A 22,957-nucleotide genomic window follows, 5' to 3' on the forward strand; every position below is an offset into this window, starting at 1 on the left:
TCATTTCATAAATTATTTGCGTAGATATTCAACAATATCAATCATAAAGTATAAAATTTATATCACTGTAGTTGTTTTTATTTCATGGTTTCCGGTGAATTATTAACCTTTAGTCTACTGCCGGCAAGCGATTCTGCCTTTGCGACCAGTGCAGACCAAGATCAGCCTGCACATCCGTGCAGTCTAATCATGGTCTGCACTGTTCGCTATTCAGTCAGTAAATTTTTAATTATTCAATTAATAAATGGCATTACCAAAATTGAATGATGGACCAGTCCATAATAGAAATTTAGCAGGGTAAAGGTTAATTTCAAGTGAAACATACAGCTGAATTTGACTGATGATAAAAATACATTTCACTTGTCAACATAAGACCTTATATTCATATTTTCGACCGAACGATTGATACTTTTTACGCAAATAAAACGTCATAATAATATACTACTAGTAGTGTCATTTATTGCCAAGCAACTCATAAAAACAATGCGTCTGTTCACTTCAATATTACAATGAAACTAACTAATGCTATTTACTTGTTGTAATTAATGTACATATGTAGTAAAAAAAAACCTTCATATGCTCGCCCATTTGACTACGGTATAATGAAAAATGTGTGTTTGCCAATAAACCTATGACTGTGGAACAAAAACCATAAAATATCAGGACAGTTAAAAATACGATATTCGATGGGGTTGTTCGTGTGTGTGTGTGTGTGTGGGTGTGTGTGTGTGTGTGTGTGTGTGTGTGTGTGATGTAATTCTATTGCATCGAGTTAGCTTCGAATAGTATTATTTTTTGAGTAGCCACGAGTAAGAAGTCTATTTTTGAAGCTCACGAGGTGAAATGAAATTCATCTTATACTAAAAACAAACACATTTCATTTTATTTTATGTTGTTGTTTTTTTCTGCGACAAAAACAGAGACAAAACCCTGGCACTTTTCATTTTGTCCGCTTTAATGTCCCTTACTGGAAGCTCAATACGCACAAATTTATAGTATGCCAAAAGTATATCCGAAATAAATGTATAATTTTGTCAAGAATATTTTCTACCAAGAAAAACCTGGATAAAATTATCTTATGTTTAATATGACAATTATTTGAACCATCGCAACGTATGTTTAAAAACATTACAGCGGAGTAATGTCCATAGGTCATACTGTTATTGATACGTCCGACATTATGGAAAACTATGCGAATCGAAGAAAAGTATCATTTCGGGAACAAGCACTGGATTTATTTTAATTCATGTCAAGGGTAAAGTGCTATTGTTCCTACTGACAAAGGCATAGCGGATAATGTTTCATTCAAAGTGTAGTCGAAATCGGTCAGCCGAACAGAATTGATTGCTGCCGGCACGTGTACTGAATGAGAAAATACTAGGATATTTCTTTACCGCCCTGGCAGTATAATGATTTTGCAATTGGCAGTTTTTGCTGGGCTGTACACAAATATGCCCAATAATCTTCAAATAGTACAAGACGGGTAAAAGAAAAGACTCATTAACTATGTTATCAGATACAACTACTAGAAAGTCCAAATAATACTTAATGGTACTATTTTTTGTTTCTGTTTATAAATGACGCATAGCGAGGCGGAAGCTAGAACTTGGCTTCTATATGAATTTGATTTGTATGCTTAAAACTACTCTAAATGTCGGTATTTAATGACATTGTTTGAGGCACTCTAAGAGGAAATTATCCAAAGTAGTCCCAGCTTGAGTACAGTGAAAATATAATTATATTTGACATTTTTCACTGTGAAATTATCAAATATATTTTCAGTTATATCGTAGTAATTTTTCCGACAGCATAAAATAAAATAGCCTTTCGGTTGAATTCCTAGTTCTTCAGTCAGCCTTTTACAATATGAAAATCAAAATTGTCACTAGATCCATATTATGGCAAAACTTCTTACGAGTTTACACTTTTATTCATACCGTCATTTAATAAAATATTACACCACATGTGATCACATGTGTTCGTTAGCAAGAAATTCCAATCCAACTGGAAAGAAAGCGGTAATTTCTTTACTATTTTTAACTCGTTTCTTTTACCCTATTATTGACGAAATGCCTTTTTTATCCATGAAGTTCTTTTACTTTCTCCATATTAAGATTCATCTATCAAGGATCAAGAAACATTTTGAGTTTGAATAACGGTTCTATGGTGCTGGGGTTGTCGTTGACTCTGTCGGTGCTGGTGTAGTTGTTGGGGTCCTTCCCCTGCGACATACTCCGCTTGTTGCTACAGATAGAAACAAAATGATACAGATACTAAACCTGATACTACAAAGTTGTTACTATAAATATAAACATTCTGTGCTTGTTCCTAAAATAGAACCAAAATGTTTATTGCTGCTTTTGTTTTTACAAATAGAAACAAAATTATTGTGTTATTGTGATATTGCCTTTTTTGCCACAAATGGAAAAAGTGGTTGTGATCTTAAAATGTTAATTCTACTTCGTTTGCAACTACAGAGAGAAACAAAATTATTTTCATAAACTGCTTTTCGTACTACAAGTTATAACAAGACTGTTGTGATACTGATCTTGTTACTACAAATTTAAACAAGATTGCTTTGATACTTCGTTCGTTATTGATATTAAACACCGCGCTCGTACTAACAAATATAAACAAAATGACTTTGATACTTCTTTTGTTGCTGTTATAAAACAACATGGTTGTAATACTAGGATTGTTGATTTTAATATAAAAATGGTCCAGACACTGCCTTTGCATTTTGTATAATTACCAAAAAGTGGTGATACTGCACTGTTACTATAAATATAAACAAAATAGTTGTGATATCATGATTGTTAAAACAAATAAAAACAAACTCATTGTGATACTGTGTTTGTTACTAAAACAGACAAAAATGGTGGTATTAAAGCGCTTGTTACTGATACTAAAACAACTTGTAATAATGCGCTTGTTACTTTAAAATTGAAACCAATACTTGTGTACAAATAGGACGAAAATAATTGTGATAGTGAGCTTATTGCTGATATATAAATCGATTGGCTGATATACTGCACATTTACTACATATATAAACAACGCTTATTTCTAAAATTAAAAACAACCCAGAATGATTGTGATACTGCGTTTTTTAAAAAGACTGGTACTGCGTCAAATACTGTTGTTAAAACAAAATGGTTATAATACTAGTCACGCACTATAACTGCATGTTTGATCAATCATTTTTACCAATAATGCATACTTGTTACCAAATACGATTTGTAATAAGTAAGAAAATAAAATCATAATCATTTTATTCCAAATATCAGTTGGGAATGTTGACTTGTATAAACATTTTGTTTTGCTCTAAATTCCCGTTGCAAAGGATAAAAATTAAACTGTGAAATTTTAATTTCAAAACTTTGACAACAGAATTACTGATACCTCCCGGTTATAAACATGATAAAGATCTCAATTATGTTTAATATAATAATATAAACATCTATATTGTAATTATCTGGTTTGTGTTACTCCTATTCGCATGAATGTTTAGACTGAAACTTGATGTTTTATTTTTTATTTTTTTTTTTTTTTTTGATATTACATTTCACATTTCTACCACCTGGTGTAAAGAAGATATATGCATATCAAATAACATCACAGCGTATTACGAGTCGCAACTACAGTTCGGAAATCTTCTTCAATTTCTACCATTATCCCTAAAGATATTAATATTATGATAAATATGTCGTTCATGCTATTCCCTTGCTTTATCATGCGTCTACATTTAACACTAAATTTAAATAAAATTTTGATATTAACTCATAGTGATTTCTGGAAAAAAATCATGTTAAACCAAATGTACACTTCGATACAGGTTTAATAACTTCATGTAAAACGTTCCAAGCCATTAGATAAGAAACTTTATTCAAAATGCCACCAGTTACAATTTTGTATAAAGTCAGCATGTAGGCTTAAGTTAGTTTTACAAACCTAATATGCAAAAGAGCTTAAAAACCTCCTACAGTAGTTTTAACATGCTTTCAAACCTTAGGATGCAAATTTGAAGTGCAAAGAGAATTTTACTCAGTTTTGTTATATTTGCTGGCCGTTTTCAAACATTGAGGTAATTCTGTTTTAGTAAAAATTCGCTTAAGCCAGTGCTTAGTGACGTGAGAGATGTTACACACAGCATAATCTCTCATGACTTAGTCTGCTATTATTTTGCTTGGTAGCATTCTAAGTTTTAAAGGTATTTGCTATCGCAAAAGCAGTCTTTATGTGCCTTGTGTTACCTGTATAAAGCTTTCCCGTACTTGGACTCAGTGTTTATGTAATTATTATACTTCAGTTTTACTATCTCGGAATTCTTCTATTGGGGGTTTGTTTTAAAAGATGATTAGATTGGCATATTATTGGGGAACAGCAGATAGTAGGATGTGTTTGAAAACGATCCTGTTTTATACAATAGATTATTCATGATAACTGGCCAGCATCTAGATCTATGGCAAGATGCATTTTATATGAGAAATATACTTTTTTCCACTAGTAGAGCATTTTGAAAATAATCATTGCCGGACTGAGTTCGAGGGGGAAAATATGTCAAAAGTGATGGTCAATAGATATCTTTCTTGCAGTTTTATTATATTTTTGATATGTCTTGTATACTTCTTTTATCCTTAGTAGGTGATATTAAACATCTTAATTTAAGGAAAGGCTCATTACCGGACACATTAGAATGTGGGCTTATTGAATTTCGGTAAGTTTACTCTAACCGATATTGTTGCGTTGAATACATGTATTTTTTCATTCGGTGAAAGATATTTTGATCCTACTCTTAAAAAACAAATACGTTCCAAATACATGCACGAGTTCATTCGTTAAGACAACAGCTAGGCTAAATGCTTTCATAATGCGAACTAGTGTAATAAATCGTAATGTATGTGTCTGTATGAAAGTTTATGCTTCAGGCACTTTCTAAAAAGATGCCTCCAGTCTGTAGGTGTTTTGTGAAATGATTAGCTCTTAGTCATTACATTGCCTGAAATTGTAGACAGGTTCTCTTGTTTCCTTGAAAAACACCTTACTGCTATAAAAGCATATATATCAGACTTGATAACATACTTTAGTAATCCATTCATATTTTTCTCCATACCATCACGCCCAGGCTTATATTCTTAAATGATATATATTTTGATACAAAAAGCAGTTTAATGTCAAGAGTTCTGAACACATTCCTACCACTTAATGAACAGACGACAAACTCTCCAGCCCTATATTATGAGCAAATACATTCAACATACATTACATTCATCTGGTCTTATTTGATAATCCCACAGTTTAAAATTCTACTCTTAAAAACAGAAAAATAAAACACTGATCATAACTGCGTGTGTGAGACAACGAAAAACAAACATGATTTTCGCCTATTCTATCATTGTACAACAAACTTAGCATGTAGATTCTTTCGGCGATAAACAGAATTGAAGATAACCAACTTGTCATTTGAATAAATATACCATTTAGATACTAACTTGCTATAATGATATCATTTGATCACTCTAAACGGGTATCTCATTTATAATTTTTTATCAGATCGAATCAATGATGCAAGCGACGGAAATACTAAATCACGCCAATGTTGCTTTACTTTGCTTCTTTTTGTAGCTTTGATTTATTCACATGAGGTAAAATAAATTTGAAGCAGTTATTATTACGATGTTACTTAAACGATGCAACATAAAAAATGCAGTCAGTGTAGGTTAACGAACGCCAGTGGTTCATCTGACATAACGTGCATCTATAATGAAAATATAAAATATTTGAAGTAAACAAAACTCTGCCTTCAGCATGGAAAATAAAAGAAAATACAACAGTTTTATTGATACAGAGTTTAGGAAATAACAATAAAACGTTCGTCACTAAATATTTTGTAAACTTTAATAAGAAAAATAGAAATGATACGAATTCAGCTTTTGACAAGCAAATGCATCAGTCAACGAATATTCAAAATCGATTTTAAAAAATAAATGTTAGATAGAATTTTTTCGGTTATTTAATATGTAAAATGGTATGAACGAAGAATCTCAGTTACACCTCTGAAATTTCGAAGAATCTTTATTTTGCATTCTCATCCATCGGAGGTTCGACAAAAGCACGAGACGAACCAGGGAACCATGGTAGACCTCTGGTATGCGAGAATGTTATTTTGTTAAATTTTTTAATATAATTTTTGATTGATTCTCTAAATTTAATCAAACTTAATCAACCTGAATCTTCTGCTTGCTCTATACGTTCAAAGAATCTTCTTACAGATTTTCAAACTATCATAATAGCAGTTTATAGCGTGTCGTGCCGCAGCCGTTATATATCTTACAATACTTGGACTGTGCGTTGTTATATTTTCTGTTGTGATTTGTGTTTTGTTATAATTAAGCTGTTCTATGATTTTATCTACGTAGTACAATTCTGCAGCTTGCAAAACAAAATTCATTATTAGTATACTAAATGATTTGTCTATACTGTATATGTTAAATATAAATTTATACATTCAAGATTTGTACTAACTTTCTTATTGTCGTTATAAACTGTTGCAATCAATAACAATAATGTAAATAAAACTACGAAAAATATCTTACCTTCAGCATACAGCGTCAGAATAAGGAAGATCAGTATCAGAAGGTAATTTAGTTTAACTATCCACTTTGTACACAACATGTTTGTAACTGAAGTCATTGCCAATGTAATATAAAATAATCTATAGCATTGAATATTGTAATAACATTCAAAGTCAAAAACGTATTACTCCCAAGTTGACAGCCAAAATGTATTTCAGCCTGAAATATATAAAATAAAATATATCAATTTTATAGATCCTTGGATATCCAACAAATTTATCATAAAGTTATCGCGCGAAAAAAATCTGATATAAATACAAACAAGGATAAAAATCTAATACAAATAGCCTCGTTCCAAAACCACATGCTCCCGAAACGAATCCCCAAAGCTGAGTGCATATGGAAGCGTAATGTAAATGACGTTAAAGCTAGATTATAAACTTGGAATTATAGCTTAAAGTGATACATTTTGACACAAGTATCAAAAATATAACACGGTGTCACAATATTAAAGTTTGTATTGACGTGCTAAGATTCTTCTTAATTTATTTCTAGATCTTATTTCATTAACGTTTTGGCTTCATGACCTTTGCTGTAGAATATTACTTGAAATTTTATCCTTTTGATAAAGACCGTGAGGCCGAAATGTTAATGAAATGAAATTGAGTAAAATCTAAAGCCTTTGAATATTTGTTATTCCTTTGGATAAAAACAATGATATTATTCTTAATTATTTTGATATTTAGATAATCTTTTAACGTAAATATATGCGATATTTCCGGTTAGTAATTACCCGAATTACCCGTATACTTTCTTTAGGATTAACATTGGTGTTACGGTGTCTTTATATGATAAGTTTGATAAGTTTGATAAGTTTATTTCAAATATTCCATTAGGCCAAAAGGCCTATGAGGATTACAATCAATATAATGGCGAGACAAATAATACATTGATATACAAAACATTTAAACGGAGAAGGTTGTATGGTACTAAATCAATATACATACAATTACGTATTACATTGTCTAGTGAAGATTTACTGAATTACAGAAACGGCATAATAGCTTAACTAGCAACTGGTGTTACGTAGCACACCATGTTTACATGATACTATTGTCAAATGCTTATTCAACTAATTTAAATAATTATCACAGTGCGTATGTCAAAAACGACAACGATTAAGACAATTTTATCTTGAATCCATATAACAAACGCTGATTTTGTCGAAACGAAACACAAGAACAATGTTTGGAATCCGTGAAATATATACGTTTCGAAAACGATTTTTCAAGTAACTTAATAAAATAGTATGCCACTTAACATTGCATGTAATATGTTATAATAACAGTATAGCACAATATTATTCTCCTGACACGACATGAAATTATAAATATGTCATCGCATGATAACCATCATATTGTAATCACTGATTATAGACTATATCAACCTTGTATAACTGGTTTCTTGACGAATAAACATTCAGAAATCGATATATGGTAAATAAGCAGTCAGAAACATTGACAGACATAATAAACGTTAAGGTTCAATTATCTTAACATGGTTGTAAAAATTAGTAAGTGCATATTGTTTAGAAATATAAAACAACAACAAACAAACAAACAACATTTACCATAATCTATATAATAAATGTTCAAGTGAAACGCAAGAGCGGGTTAACTTAATAGCCAGTTACGCATAGTGATATTACAATACATATATCACAATTGCAAATTCTGTGATTTCATGTAACTTTTTAAATTAAACATTGCATAATGTTAATATACATTAGTTTCCAAACATATGTTCTCTTCTGATTTGAAAGGCATTATAAACAAATTTTCCAAGCTTACGTACAATATTTTCATTGCACGAGTTTATTAATTCAATTAATTTTGCCATACATGGTCGTCTCCAATAATATATAGGTATACATTGTTTTCTTAAATCTGAATATTATGGACATTCAAATACAAAATGATATTCGTCTTTCAATACTCCACATACTAAACATTTTCTTTCACTGATAGGAGTACTAAAAGGTTTTGTCCATCTGCCTGTTTCAATATGTAATCGATGAGAAGAAACTCTCAATTTAGTAAAATTCCTACAATGCCTATTAATAGTAATATATTTAAGATATGGCTGAAATCTAAATTCTGATAAATGTCTATAAAACAAAGCTCTACTTGATTCTTCTAATCTGCTAGACCAATTTTGTACAAATTGATCATGAAGCCTCTGCTTAATATTGTACAAGAATAAATCAATATTACCAACACTTTGCGATAGCCATACATCATAGAATCCTAAAGAACATAACAATGATTTAACTAGAGCACCAGTTAGTCTTATTTGGGTGATCTTCCAAATCTTGTTTTAACATATTATAAACTTTATTAACATATTTATTTGCTTCGCAATGAATAACCTTAATCCAATATTTCAATATATTATAACAACGTTGTGTTTTAAAAGATATTCTTCCAAGTTCCCCATAAATGAAATCGTTTTGTGTAGTTTTCTTTACCCCAAGTATATTTTTACAAAACTGCATATGTACCCTCTCAATAGCATTTCCCTGTATAAAACCCCAAACTTCACTTCCATAATTAAGTATTGGACCAATGAGTTTATCAAACAACTCTATTCTATGTAAAACCGATATATTAACAAATTTCTGTAAATATTTATTCATTTTAAACATGGCTTTCAGCAATGGTATTTTGAGCTTCGTTGAAAGATCCACCAGTTGTAAAAACAATTCCCAAATATGTAAATTTATCAACAATTTCAACCTGTACATCTTTGTACATAAAATTAATATCTCTGGGTAACCTACCACCTTTTCGAAATATCATAATTTTGGTTTTAGATGCATTTACAGTTAATTTCCACCTGTCACAATAATCTGATAACATATTTAATCCCATCTGTAATTCTTCTTTTGTATTTGCAAAAATAACAATATCATCAGCGTACATAATTAAAAACATTTTGAACATGTGAACATCAATACCAGGTACTTCACCATGTAAAAACGTGTCTTCTAAATCATTTAGAAACATTGAGAATAAAAAAGGAGATAGACATTCGCCTTGTCTTACACCTAGTGTACATACAAGTTCAACACTTAACTGATTACAATATTTCACTTTTGTTTTGACAACAGAAAAAATATAACGAATAATATTCAAAACAGGGCCCCTGATACCAAGATTTATCATTTTAAACCACAAATTATCTCTTACAATGTAATCAAAGGCTTTGGTAAAGTCAATAAAAGCGCAGTAAAATTGTCTCCCTTGATTAATTAAGTGTGTAATCAAACCATGTAGAACAAAAATATTATCAACTGTACCCATATTTTTCCTGAAACCAGCCTGTGCTTCAACATATACGCCGTAATCTTCTGCCCAGTCAGATAGTCTATTATTCAAAACCCTTGTAAATAATTTTCCTAAAACACTGAGTAAGGTTATCCCTCTATAATTATTCACATCATTGATACTACCCTTTTTATGAAGTGGAATTACAAAACCTTCAGACCAACTTTCGGGGAAATAACCATTTTCAAATATTTTGTTAAAGAGTAATGATAAAGTAGGCAGTAACATATGTTTCCATGTATAAAAAATTCATTCAAAAACATATCGGGACCAGCACTTCTACCAGATTTAAGCTGACTAATAGCATTTAATATTTCCAAATCAGTAATTGTCATATGTAAATATGTCTAACGACTGAATTGAAAATGTCAGTAATATGAATGCATAATACTGTAGGTTTCTTGTAATTCCGCAAAAAATGACTATTTGCATTTTAAAGCTATTCTATATATGATTTATAAATGCAGCTTGTAAATGGATGAGACTATAATAAACAATAAAACTATAAAAGTGATTGTGAAAATAATTTCTAGAATGTAGAATATCTCATGAAATATCATTTTAAATTATGATTTTTCTGTGAATTTACAATTAGGATATTATTACTCATTGTCATTCTGTCGTGTTGGGAGTGCGATTTATTGACAACTCAACACATTAGATATTTCATACTGTCAGTTACAAGAATTTGACATGACAGAAATCACTTTACATTTTGTCAAGCAAGTATCACAATATTTCGCTTTATTCATATTCCAAGATATTATCGTGTTAGACTAAGAATGGCTAAATTTGTATATATGTTGAAAACTAATAGTAAACCATTGCTTCATACAATTTCTTTTTATTAAACAAAGATGCGGCATGATTGTGTAAAATGTGTATATTGACTTATATTATTGAAGTATTATTTATTACATGCAAGAAATATTTTTATATTTGTGCATTTTGATTTGATTGTCATTTTGTTACTGTCATATTGCAAGTATTGCCATTATTGTCATGATCATGCTATTATCTATATTGACTTATGTCGATATGCTGTACATGCCATGAGCCTTTATAAAATTTCTGCGCTGTTCTGTTCTTATATAAAATATTAGATATATGGTTCCTGGTAAATTTCAAGATAGTACCTGTGATGACAATACTTAAGGCGTTATTTGCTGCATTAAGTAAACATATTAATAACGTTTCTATTCAATAATTTTAAGAATATGCAACCGTGAATATTTAATGATTTCCTTGTGTCAAAGTTAAAATGCTTACATATCAGCCCATGTGAAAAACCCCACAGAAGCAAAACTATTGTAGAACGAGGAAATCATTGCAGTACAAAAATATTTTACTCTGGGTGCCCGCTATTGCAGTTTTATGGGCACACCGGGATTTTATGACCACTGCGCGCGTCTCCGAGTCAGTAACGGTCATGTGGAGTGCCGCGAGACGATTTCACCTGACTTCCTTACCTTGACTCTTTATTTATTGTCTATACTTGTTTTTCTTCTCTTTCTGTTTGAGATTTGTAAAGTACATTATTGAAATTGATTATCTCTTTGAATATAGTATGTATATTAAATTTACTTATCAACTGCAGAAAAATAAAAAGTAGATCAAGTTAAAATAACGCTCGTGAATGCAGACTGCTTTTTAGAATAATATGAGAGGAGATATTATGGATGAATTAATAAATAAATAATCATAAAGATTGGCCATATTCCTAAAACACTATAACCAGCGCGTCAACTTTTATCTGAAAAACAGCAAACTTTTTAATTCGCGAAATATATTGTTTTACCGCTGATGCTTGCTAGACTTCACTGTATCATCATGTTTATATTTTTTATTTACAATTATTAACAAAATGTAACTAATTATCTATTGCAATAAGGGCCATGACTTGGAGACGTGTCTCTAAGACTTCAAGAATAGAAAAAGTCGTATATGAACCTTATATTTTCAACGTATTTTAGATAATTCAAAAAGAGGGAAAGAGAGAAAAAAACAGACTCAAATAAATAAGAAATGCAGATATAATAAGCGAGAAAAATATTTCGTTTTTTTTTTTTTTTTTTTTTTTGTTGTTGTTTTTTTCTGTGGCTGTCTTTCAAGGTAGAATGAAAATTCAGAAAATCCATAAATCAATAGTATAATTATCTAGTATTGTTTTATTAACTTACTTATCGATTCCGGCTGATACATGTGAAATTTGGCATTAAAATTACTTGAAATCCTACAAAAAAATGTTGTAGTAAATAATACCGTCTAGGACTAACTCCAAAATCCGTCAAGTGCCTCCAAAATATAAAATCCAATGAAGTTGTGTATTCCACTAATTTGGTTAATATCGGGTCACGTAATTTCTCCGAGTCAGGAAGTGAAATATTTTAACGGAAAATGGCAGACTTGATGAAACTTCTTGCCCGGGACTTTGTACTCGTTTTGTCAACATGTGACGATCGAGTACAGTGGGTTTCCCGCTTGAGCTGTTTTTATTATGGTATAAATCCTAGCTTCTAAAATATCAAACCTGTCAAGTATTTTGAACTATCCAAATATTGAAATGTTGTAGGCGTAACAAAAATAGCTGAAAAGATCTAATTTAAATATTTTCTCGTGCAAAACGCTGATTGAAAGTGTTTTTCTGAAATCATTTTCAGTGTCTCTTTTCTGATGGTGTACGGAATGATCAAACACTAACAATAGCTATTCAACTTTAACCTTCCGCCATCACTTCTTGCACCTTTTTAATATTAATCTTTATTTCCATATTTCTTCCAATTTCATTCATATTTATAAAAAGCGAATAATTTAAGCAAGGTACCTCGAATCAATTTTCTAGTCCTTTTGTATTATTCTTTAAACCCTGTAAAGCATCGACTTTTCTTGGAAACAAATAATATCCTTTTATGTAACTTCTTACTGACTGATACCGCAAGTATTCCATCTAATACCAGTTATAAAGTGTTTGGTTTTGGACACAAATCATACCTTTTGATATAACTAATAACTGTCTCATACCCAAGTATTCTGTTTAATACTAGCTTTAAATGTTTAATGTATGATGTATCTTCTTTCCATACGAGTAATTTGCACATAGTCAAATTTCTTAATGGCATAATTTTCATTCATATTCATAACAAATATCGCATGAACACATTATCAATTTGACGTTATATTTTATAAAAATATGATCGTATCTTTCCGTTAGACTTTTTACAATCAATTTTTCTATTCATACAAATTAGAAACCGTGCATGGTTTGTTTAACATTGAGAAGACTGTAACAAACAGTTTGCTTATCATGAAAACAATTTTCATCAAATTTAAGATATGCTTTAGATTTATATAAGATAGACATTCAAATAATCATGAAAAGTGGTACATCAACTTTTTAAGAGACAAATGTTCACATTTCATATTATTATGTTTATGATATACTGTTGAATTATATAAGGTGAATGTTCAATTTACCAGGATATTTTTTAATTGAATATTCGACGTTTTAAGTTCAGACTTTAAACGTAGGTGTATTTGGGCCTGAGAGCGATGATCCCTGTAATATAACAGGCTGTCGGTTTAGAACATGCAGCTATTCGTGGATTTGAAAGGAGATCCGATATGGTTACACCCTTCAAAACACCCAAAAAAAACATAGCACTTAATAACTTTAGCTAGAAATAACAATCATGATATTGTATGTTTCATTAAGTTTGCTTTTATTTCCTTCTTGTCTCAAAAACTCAAGGACACTATACATAAAAATAATGGAAAGACAAAGATTTAGAATGTGAATAAGTACACGACTACGATGGCCTACTTATTAACTTTAAAGACAAACGTCTGAAAGCAATTTTTGAGACAGACACTTCGATAGGTCGCGAAAACCGGTAAACCATTATGTTTTCCATTTTCTTCCGTAAAGGCCGTTAATCAAGAGCTGAATTGATCTGACAGTAGTTTTTATCGTCTCTGGTGATATCAAGTAAGAATTTCTATTGATTTAAAATTCTGAGATAAGTTACTACTAAATTAGGTACTGTGAAATCATTTTTATTCGCGTAGGACGAATTTTCGCGTATTTCGCGCTAGGACCGATGCGCGAATTTAAGACCGCGCTGTTATTATTTTTTTATTATATTGTTTCCTTTTTAAAATTGAAGATGCGCGAATTAAAGTCCGCGCGAAACAGTCCTTCTTCACGTTTGCGCGAAATTTCATGCCAGCGAATTTAAATGATTTCACAGTATATAAGATGATCTTTAGGAAGCATAAAACGCAAACAAGCGAAATAACAGCAAACTCAGTTTGATATGGTCGGTGTCATACATTGTTCAACTAGAAATAAAGATCATTGATATACAAAGATTATAGCTTATATAACCCGCGTATTAAGGTCAGATATATATTTCGTAAATTAACAAAACCGTAATGGATGCAAATTATGTCATTTACTTCACCAGTTACCCTAGACAAGTCGGAATCAACTTAAGAAAAGTTCTCTAAAACTTGAATTGACAGTGGATATAATACCGCAAGGAATGTGTTACATGTAATAGTGACAGTATTTCAGTATTAGATCATGAATGACAAAGGTAAATAAAATCTAGAAAATATTTCATCAGATTCTTTTACCTACCCTCTAATCAATTTATATAGTTATTCAGAAGTTGAAGAGACTATCAGCAACTTACAAACTTCTTACATTTTTTTAAAATAATTATGATTGTCTACCCATGGCATATTGTGTTGACCATTTCAAGTATGACTTTCGAAAACATGGTATTATAATGTTTATTATAAGCATACATATTAGGTAAGGTTGTACTAGCTATAGAAACTAAAATGTGTACGATTAGAATATGTTCCGAGTATAATTACTTAATACATCTGATGTTTCATAGAGGATTCATCATTGTTCGTTGCCTGTACTACCTGGATAAGTATTTTATAATAACCATTATAACTTATCTATTTTATAATAACAATTATAACTTATCTATTTTATAATAACAATTATAACAACTGAGTGAAGCTAACCCATAAAAACGGGGAGCGGTGGTCTAGTGGATAAGGTGTCGGCCGCTCAATCCAGGGGTCGTGGGTTCGAGCCCCACAGTGGTCACGACCATGAATTCTCATATGACACCAGTACTGGATTTTCGAGGAAGCGGACTCGAGAGTGGTTACAATAAGCTTGAAGCTTTCATCACAATCGAGCTAAAAACAAATTAGTATAACCTAACCCATATGTGAGCCTAAATAGACAATTTAGATCCAGAGAAATAATGTTCACGTGGCAGTAAGCCGTATTGGCAAACATTAATAAAAACGAAGAAACAGGATGAAGCTTTTGAAATCATTCAGTTCTTTACACAAAATAAAGACCTTTTTTAAAGGCGTCTCCTTCAATTCTGTTATCCAGTTACCCCAAGCATAAAATTTGTCTGATGTTTGGTTGTTCCGTAATGTCCTGTCACAACAGAGGCTATGTATGTACCAACGGAGAATGCTTCCTCTATAACTCAGTGGTTAGTTCATTGGTTTCACAACATCAAACCCCACTGAAGACTGGCCAAAATATAGTCTTTCAGATTAGACTCTTCCACGCATTTATACTACATATTATTACGTATTCGCTAAGACAGATCGGTGTAACAGACTATCTTTCAGATTTGACTTTAAATCGAGGTTCCTTTTATACGTCAGAGAAACAGACAAAGCTTCTGTTATTTGAACATCTTTTGTATCTTGCTCTGTCCTCCAAATGTGAAAGTGCTAATATATCTTTTTGTTTGAAGACACAAAGCGGCAACCGGTAGCGGCTATAAATTATTGTAGATACAAATAAACAAAATAAGAATTGGCCTGTACAATTCTATTGAATTCTATATCACTGAATTTTAATCAATTTCAAAAGATACAGTTGTTTGTAAAAAAAAAAATATTGCATTGCGTGATTTTATTACAATGTATATTTTTCTTCGTTTAATTATAGCGATAACTTTGACCTAACCCTTACCATGCTGGACACGATTGATTCTACCTTTGCGACCAGTGTAGATCATGATCAGCCAGCACATCCGTGCAGTCTGATCAAGATCTGCACTGTTCGCTATTCAGTCAGTATCTTTTTGGTAAGCACCCCTTTTAACAGTTAATGGTACTGTCCAAATTGAAAGATGGACAAGTTCATTATGGAAATTTAGCTGGGGAAGGGTTATCGAAGAGAAACACAAACTTATATTTATACCCCACAAACGAAGTTTGGGTGTATAAAGGAGTGAGCTTGTCGATCGGTCTGTCGGTCCGTTGGTTTTCATGGTTTCCGGACAATAACTCATGAAAGGCTTGACTTATTTAAATAAATGTTGGTAAACAGGTGTAACATCATAAAATACAGGTCAAGTTCGACTTTGCCTACAAACCACCATTTTTGATGGCCCCTTTCCAACTTAAAATTTGCCAAATTCATGGTTTCTGAACAATAACTCATGAAAGGCTTGACAGATTTAAATAAGTTTTGGTACACAGGTGTAACATCATAAAATACAGGTCAATTTCGACTTTGCCTACAAACCACCAAATTTTTGACGTAGTTATGGCCCCTTTCCAACTTAAAATTTGCCAAACTCATTTTGTGTACAGAAATTAGTATTCTATTGTGTACAAAAATTGATATTCTCTTTTTTTATACATAAATTGGTATTTATTTTTGTCTAAAAACATCAAAATAATCATTTTATGTTTGAAATAAGTCTTTTAAATTTCACAATAATCGATAATTACCAACCTTAAATATTCTGTATGCTATTAAAACAAAACATTTACATCATTAACTGTATAATAACTGAAATCAATGTCTGATTTTAATACTAGACTCTTTGACAAACAGTTTCAGTTTTTTCACCTTCAAGTTAAACAATTTAAATTGCATCTTCTTGTGGCCATTTCTTTCTTATGGTTGTCATACTTCTGTGACAAGGCCGTATTGTGTGGGTATTATTCGTCACTCCTGTGACAGTTCTAGTTGTTCCAATAGCGACCTGGTACCAAATAAATTTGATTACTTTTATAAATATGATAAATATGGTGACGTTCTTTACACCAATCTAATATATAAAAGGACACCTCCTTTAGATTTAATCACCTTCAAAAACAGGGTTACTCCTTAATGCATAATTTATTCAAGTGCTTTGCAGATAAGAGATTTTTTCTTCAGTTAACATCAACTAAATAAAAGCGCAGGATGTGTTTGAGAAGAAAATAAATAGCTTTAACTCAAAGAGAGATAGCTGTATAGTTCAATCTTTTAATCTAGATGTTGTGAAAGATACAAACTGATACTGTACTTTCATAACCTTTTGTGAAATGCATGTTACATTGGTTATATATTAAAGTAAATGCTGATTCCATTAGGTAGGTCTTTATGCTGTTTGAATGGTTTCTAAAGATAAGAAAAGTCTGCATAATTTTCAGATTTGTCACATAACCGTCTCCATTGAAAAAAGATAAAGAAACAAATCGCTACAAGCACTTTCATGCTACACAATGTCGCAACTTACAATATAATATTAAATTATATAATATACATAGAATTTTGTGTATTATTCTGTGGATATATGGCATGACTTTAGGTAGTGGATCCATTATTTCCATGTAACTGGGTACCCTCGTTAGGCAATTCTGCATTTTTCAGACGTAAAGTACCTCAACGCACACATAATAACATTCCCAAACAACTAGAAAATACCAAAATACGGGGAATGCCTAATTTCCCGACTTTTATTACGGGTCCTCTGCCTTAATCATATTTGTTTTGTATAATATTATTATAAGTAGGTTCCTTACATTTCTCAACCGATGGTTTCTGTCATTTAGAATTAGGTTTTAAATTTGGTTCTTAATTATGACTGGGTAGAGAAGTCTGATTGCTTTTTTATGATTTTCGTGGCTTAAAAAGAAATTCATTTGTTTGTTAATTCTAGATATTTATGAGAACATTTGCGACTTTTAAAAAATTGAAATTTCAGAAAAATATATTGCGTAATATCGAAGATAGTTTTAAAAGAAGACGAGGGACATGAGAAGTTTCGTTAATTGTATTACTGTTCCCTATACCTCTCCAAACATATAACTTTGATTAAAGGTCCTTTGAACATCATATGGTACATTCGTATTTGTTTGTTTCATTGCTGTTATCTGAAACACTTGTACATTTACAGCACCGGTGTCTCCGCAAACCTGAATACATACTCTCTAATAGCAATTTATGAAAATATTTACTTAATCAGATAAACACTTCATGATATTTGTTCCTTTATTTGGTTTAAAATATAATTGCGCATATTCATACTCTTTGTCAGTATTGTAATGAAGTTTACAATACTTTTATCTCAGTTTCTTTTAACACTAGGTGGTCCTCAAGTTCATCTTATATTTCTAATAGTTTAGTTGTCAAAGTGGTAATTACGTTCTCCGCAAAATATGATTTGGACCACAGCAAAATGGCTCATATTCGTAAAGATATTATATTTTACTAGTATCAAATAACTAAGGTTAAAGGGTCACTCGTGCGGAGTTTGATGCTGGATAACTGACAGACACCTTTGTTGATGTTTATAGTTACTATATCTATAGAATCTATGCCTCATCTGCTTCACACGGATCAATCAAACTCTTTTATGGGGAAATTGTCTTTAAATACAATTAATTATTAAAGGCATTTCCAAACAATTACAGTTACCATACAAAAATACAAAAAAAAAAACCAACACGTGTTATCTCTCAAACAAAAGGCATGTTCTGCATGCCATCCTACTGGAACGTGTACCACGCAAGTGGAAGTACGAATATCAATGGAAAATTGTCCTATTATTTAAGCATGTCTTGTGCCTAAGTATTTTAACCTTCCGCTTAAGCCGGCTACGTGCGTCCAAGTGTTGTTCTGTCTGTTGATTTTCTTCCCCTCTATTCAACTTGATGTCTATATTTTCTACTATATAAAAATGTATTCATTGGTATACAAAGACGTTCCTATAACAATAAAATAGCAATAGTTCATCGAAAGTAACGTACCATGTCTATAAGTTTTCCACAGTATACGTACTCACTTTCTAATGTATCATTATTTAAAGCATAATGTGTGGAAACGATTTATTACATCGAAACTCAGTAGTCATCAGCTGGTTAGCTGACGTTGTCACAAACACAATGCTGTTAAGAATACAAGGTGTACATGTCTTACATATCGTTCATTGTTTCGGTCAAATTACTCATCTACATAAAAAATATTTTTCAAAGTAAGTATCATGCACGAGGTTATCAAGGATTTATTTCAATATATAAAAGTTGAATGAAGGTTCTAAGGCGCTGATGATGTTGCTGGTTCCCAGTGATGGTGCCAGTGTGGTTGTCGTAGCTATGCGTCATACAGTGTCTCTTACTAAAGCAGAAACAAAATTGTAGCCGCTATAGTTTATGTAACTTAAATGGAAACAAAATTGATGTGTAATTAGCTTTAATTTTATCATGACAAACAAAAGTTTCTGTTTAAATTCAAACTGATTAAAACAATGGAGGCTAATAAAATTTAAAAAAAAATCAAAGAATGAAGACAGAACGGTTCTCTTTTAAAAGCTGTGGCAAATTTTAAATTTTAGGTGTATTTTTATTGTCCTTGCACCTTGCTTTTTGCACTGTATCGCAATTTCGTATTTGCAATAGAGGTTTGCCCTTTTTTAGCATTTATATCAAAATGTTGACAACATCATTTGCAAGACCACCCGGTTATAAATACGAAAAAAGAAATATAACCCCATTAGAATGATTAGTAGGGTGTCCGTGTGTGTCTTCATTATAAACGGTCAATGGCTTTTTTATATTTATTTCTACCAATTATTTGCAGGATCAGCGTAACAAATACAATCTTTATCTATCTCAAATCGGTACAGATTAAGTTCCACTCAAGTAATTAAAAAAAACATTTCTTCTTCTAGCGTTACAAGGATTATCGAGTTGTCTCCTTTAAAACTAATAACTATTTGAACATGAGAGTAACTTATTTTGTTATCTTTTACCAATGATTTTAAGACGGTTAAACGATACAGCTGTGCTATATTTTTAAAACCAGACAAAAATGATAAACTGGATTAAATTACCTTGTATGAAAGTTCAACATCAAATACGGGGTTGGCTGGTCGTTGATCTGACGGCACACCCGGGCAGAATATTAACAATTATGTGTTTACCAGTTGACCTTGACACAACATGTTTTCATGGTTATAAAACGATTGACATAGGAACCGGAAGCGGCACTGAATCAGATATATTTTCGAACAATTATTTTCGAATAGTATATGCTCTATTTATAACATGAAGAATAAATGTTGATTCAAGCATTAAAGATGCAGCATTTTCTAATATGGAAATTAATATATCTTCGTGGTATTATTATTATTATAATTATTATTACTATTTTGGCAATTTGTTGAAATATTTTTTTTTCTCATTAAAACACTTACTTTTGCTCATGAATATATCAAATTGCAGTATTTAAGCAGTGAATAATAATTCTGCAACCTACAGTCATATTCACAGCAATTTGATGCAATGCTCATTACTTTACAACGTCTGGATAAAAGTTGGATATGTTTCTACCAACAACCAACTAAAATATCAGGTAGATCATTGTGCGAAAGCAACTTATTTCCTCAAATGACGTGACACTGCGCGAATACAAAGGACAGATTTTTTATCTGATGCATTCGTCAATAGTAATTGTGGAATCATTATTGAGTAACATTTCAGCTTGGTCACGATTGGCCATTTGGGTAAACAATGTTAAATTTATTTTGGTTTGTAGCATTTGTTTCAAATATAACTACCAAAAATAACTGCCAGACAACCGAGAAATTGCAGCTGTCTTTCGGAAAAGGGTCTTTACTTGTAGCTTTCCTGTTTTGATGTATTGTAATTATTCTTTTAAACTAGTTAAAAGCTAATTAAATGTTAATTTTAATAGTAAAAGTAAAACTTATATCTGGATATGGTCAAATTGAAACGCTGTTTATAGATTCAAAACTGCAAGTCAAGCCTGATTTTACAGTAGTTCATAATTCATTGAGGTTTGCGAGTTATATGAAATTAGTAAAGTTAGCGGCCAGTTAATGAGCATAATTCTGATATTCTGAAATTTATAACATAATCGTATTACCACTTTAAATTTTGAATTCAAACGGGATATAAATCAACATATAAAGTCATAAAAAGCAAGACAGTTGCAGGAATGACCACTGTACCTGCTAAATATTTAAATGTTTAGCACAAACATTATCTTTTAAAGGGAATTCCTATAGTTTTTTATGCGCATCTTTCTGCGCAGCCGACACTTTCTATGGAAAACTGAACTGAAGTCAACATTTGTTGAAACATGTTATAGACAATCTTAAATATGAGGAATCTTGAATGAAATAACATTTTTGATAAGTTATATCAGTAATCAAATGTTGATACTGGTTTATGTTGTATTGACAAGTATCATGCCTGACAGGTATCTTGCTATTTTTGTGGTTGTGTTTTCACATCGCATTTTAGTACAAAGACAGTGTTGTTCATATAATATAAGATAATTGACTTAGTACTGATAAGACAATATCACCATTCAGATTATTTAGTATTCAATTATAGAAAGAATTAAGAATTTTTAAAACTTTTTTTTTAACTTTTAGCAGACATACATGTAATCAATTTGGCCAGGTTCGCGCCATTTCCGTCCGAACAGGTGTTGTATTCTAGCGGTCTTAACATAAAATTTAGCCTGGTGACCTATACATTTTTAGCCATTTTTATGCTCACAATACAGTTATCTATACACAAGAAGAAAAAGAAAAAAATCTATGAAAGAGTTTTTTCAAAATTAAAAAAAAAATCTTCACTACGGGTATTTTTCATTGAAAAAAATTCACAAAAGTAAATATGAAACAATTTTTTTTCATTTGTACCCATTATTTAAAGGATAGAGTATTACAAATATGACTTTGATATCAAATAAGTATATAATAAAATCTGTAAAAAGAAAAAACCGTATTGTGCTGCCTGCATGTATATTTTGGTTGGTATTTATAAAAAAGCAGAAAATTATGAAAATGTTGAAAAATCGCTGGCAGTTTCAGCAACAGTGGGTGTGTTCCAAACAATTTTTCACAAAAACAAGCCTGGTGACCTATTGTTTTTATTTGTTCATTGTTTTCAGCACAAATTTTCCTATCATATGTGTGAATTAAAAAAAATTCTATGAAAGGAAAAAAACTATAGGAATTCTCTTTAAATAGCCCCTTATAAGGCTGCGGTTTTGGAACGTGGCATTCCCTGTTTTATGACATTTTTTTTTTTTTTTTTTTTTTTTTTTGCATACAGAACACGACGTGAAAACACCTCCACAGAGAATTTGGTCCGATTCACAATCATTTCCTAAAACAGATGGTGAAACAGATGATTCTTCGAAGGCAAAATTACAGATCCGTTAGCATTTTACTATCAATGTCTGAAATACTAGTATTTGAAAGAGCCTATATCTTATTTCGAAGGTATTTTGTTTTATGTTTGGCTGTCTCAAGACCTAACTATGGATGCAAACTACCCTTTCAGCGCTTAACTGGGGATTGGAATCAGACCTTAGAGTAAGGAGTCTCTGGAGTAGCAGTACTTATGGATTAGTCAAAAAGCATTCCACAGTTTGTTTGCAAAATGATGTAAATAATAACTCCTGATGCATTCCGAGTCTTTCTAAAATAAATGTTGCAATGTTAACACTTATTTAATTATTCCTTTACCCTCCATTTACCAATATATACATACATTGCTGTAGGGGGGCTACGTTTCTGGAACATTGTTGTTATATATGGTCCTATATCCTGGATTGTTTGTAGGTTAGAACGTTTCCGAGTATTAAATAAAATTGTTCAATTTTGCCAGTGTTTAAAATCTTTTTTCTGAC

The 22,957-nt window shown here is 31.2% G+C and overlaps 1 long non-coding RNA gene across 2 annotated transcripts; it reads right to left on the bottom strand.

Annotated features, from left to right (window-relative positions):
• Window positions 1–719: 719 nt before the first annotated feature.
• LOC123551187 (uncharacterized) lies at window positions 720–13,157 on the bottom strand. 2 transcript variants are annotated; one of them, XR_008370510.1, is made up of 3 exons: window positions 12,785–13,157; window positions 6,596–6,793; window positions 720–2,244 (listed from the first exon to the last, which is right to left on the bottom strand). It is a non-coding gene; the product is annotated as an uncharacterized LOC123551187 (long non-coding RNA). The 2 variants fall into 2 exon arrangements; XR_006686363.2 differs by lacking the exon at window positions 12,785–13,157 and adding an exon at window positions 12,223–12,737.
• Window positions 13,158–22,957: the final 9,800 nt, after the last annotated feature.

Source organism: Mercenaria mercenaria, chromosome 4, assembly GCF_021730395.1.
Source record: "Mercenaria mercenaria strain notata chromosome 4, MADL_Memer_1, whole genome shotgun sequence".
NCBI lineage: Eukaryota > Metazoa > Mollusca > Bivalvia > Venerida > Veneridae > Mercenaria > Mercenaria mercenaria.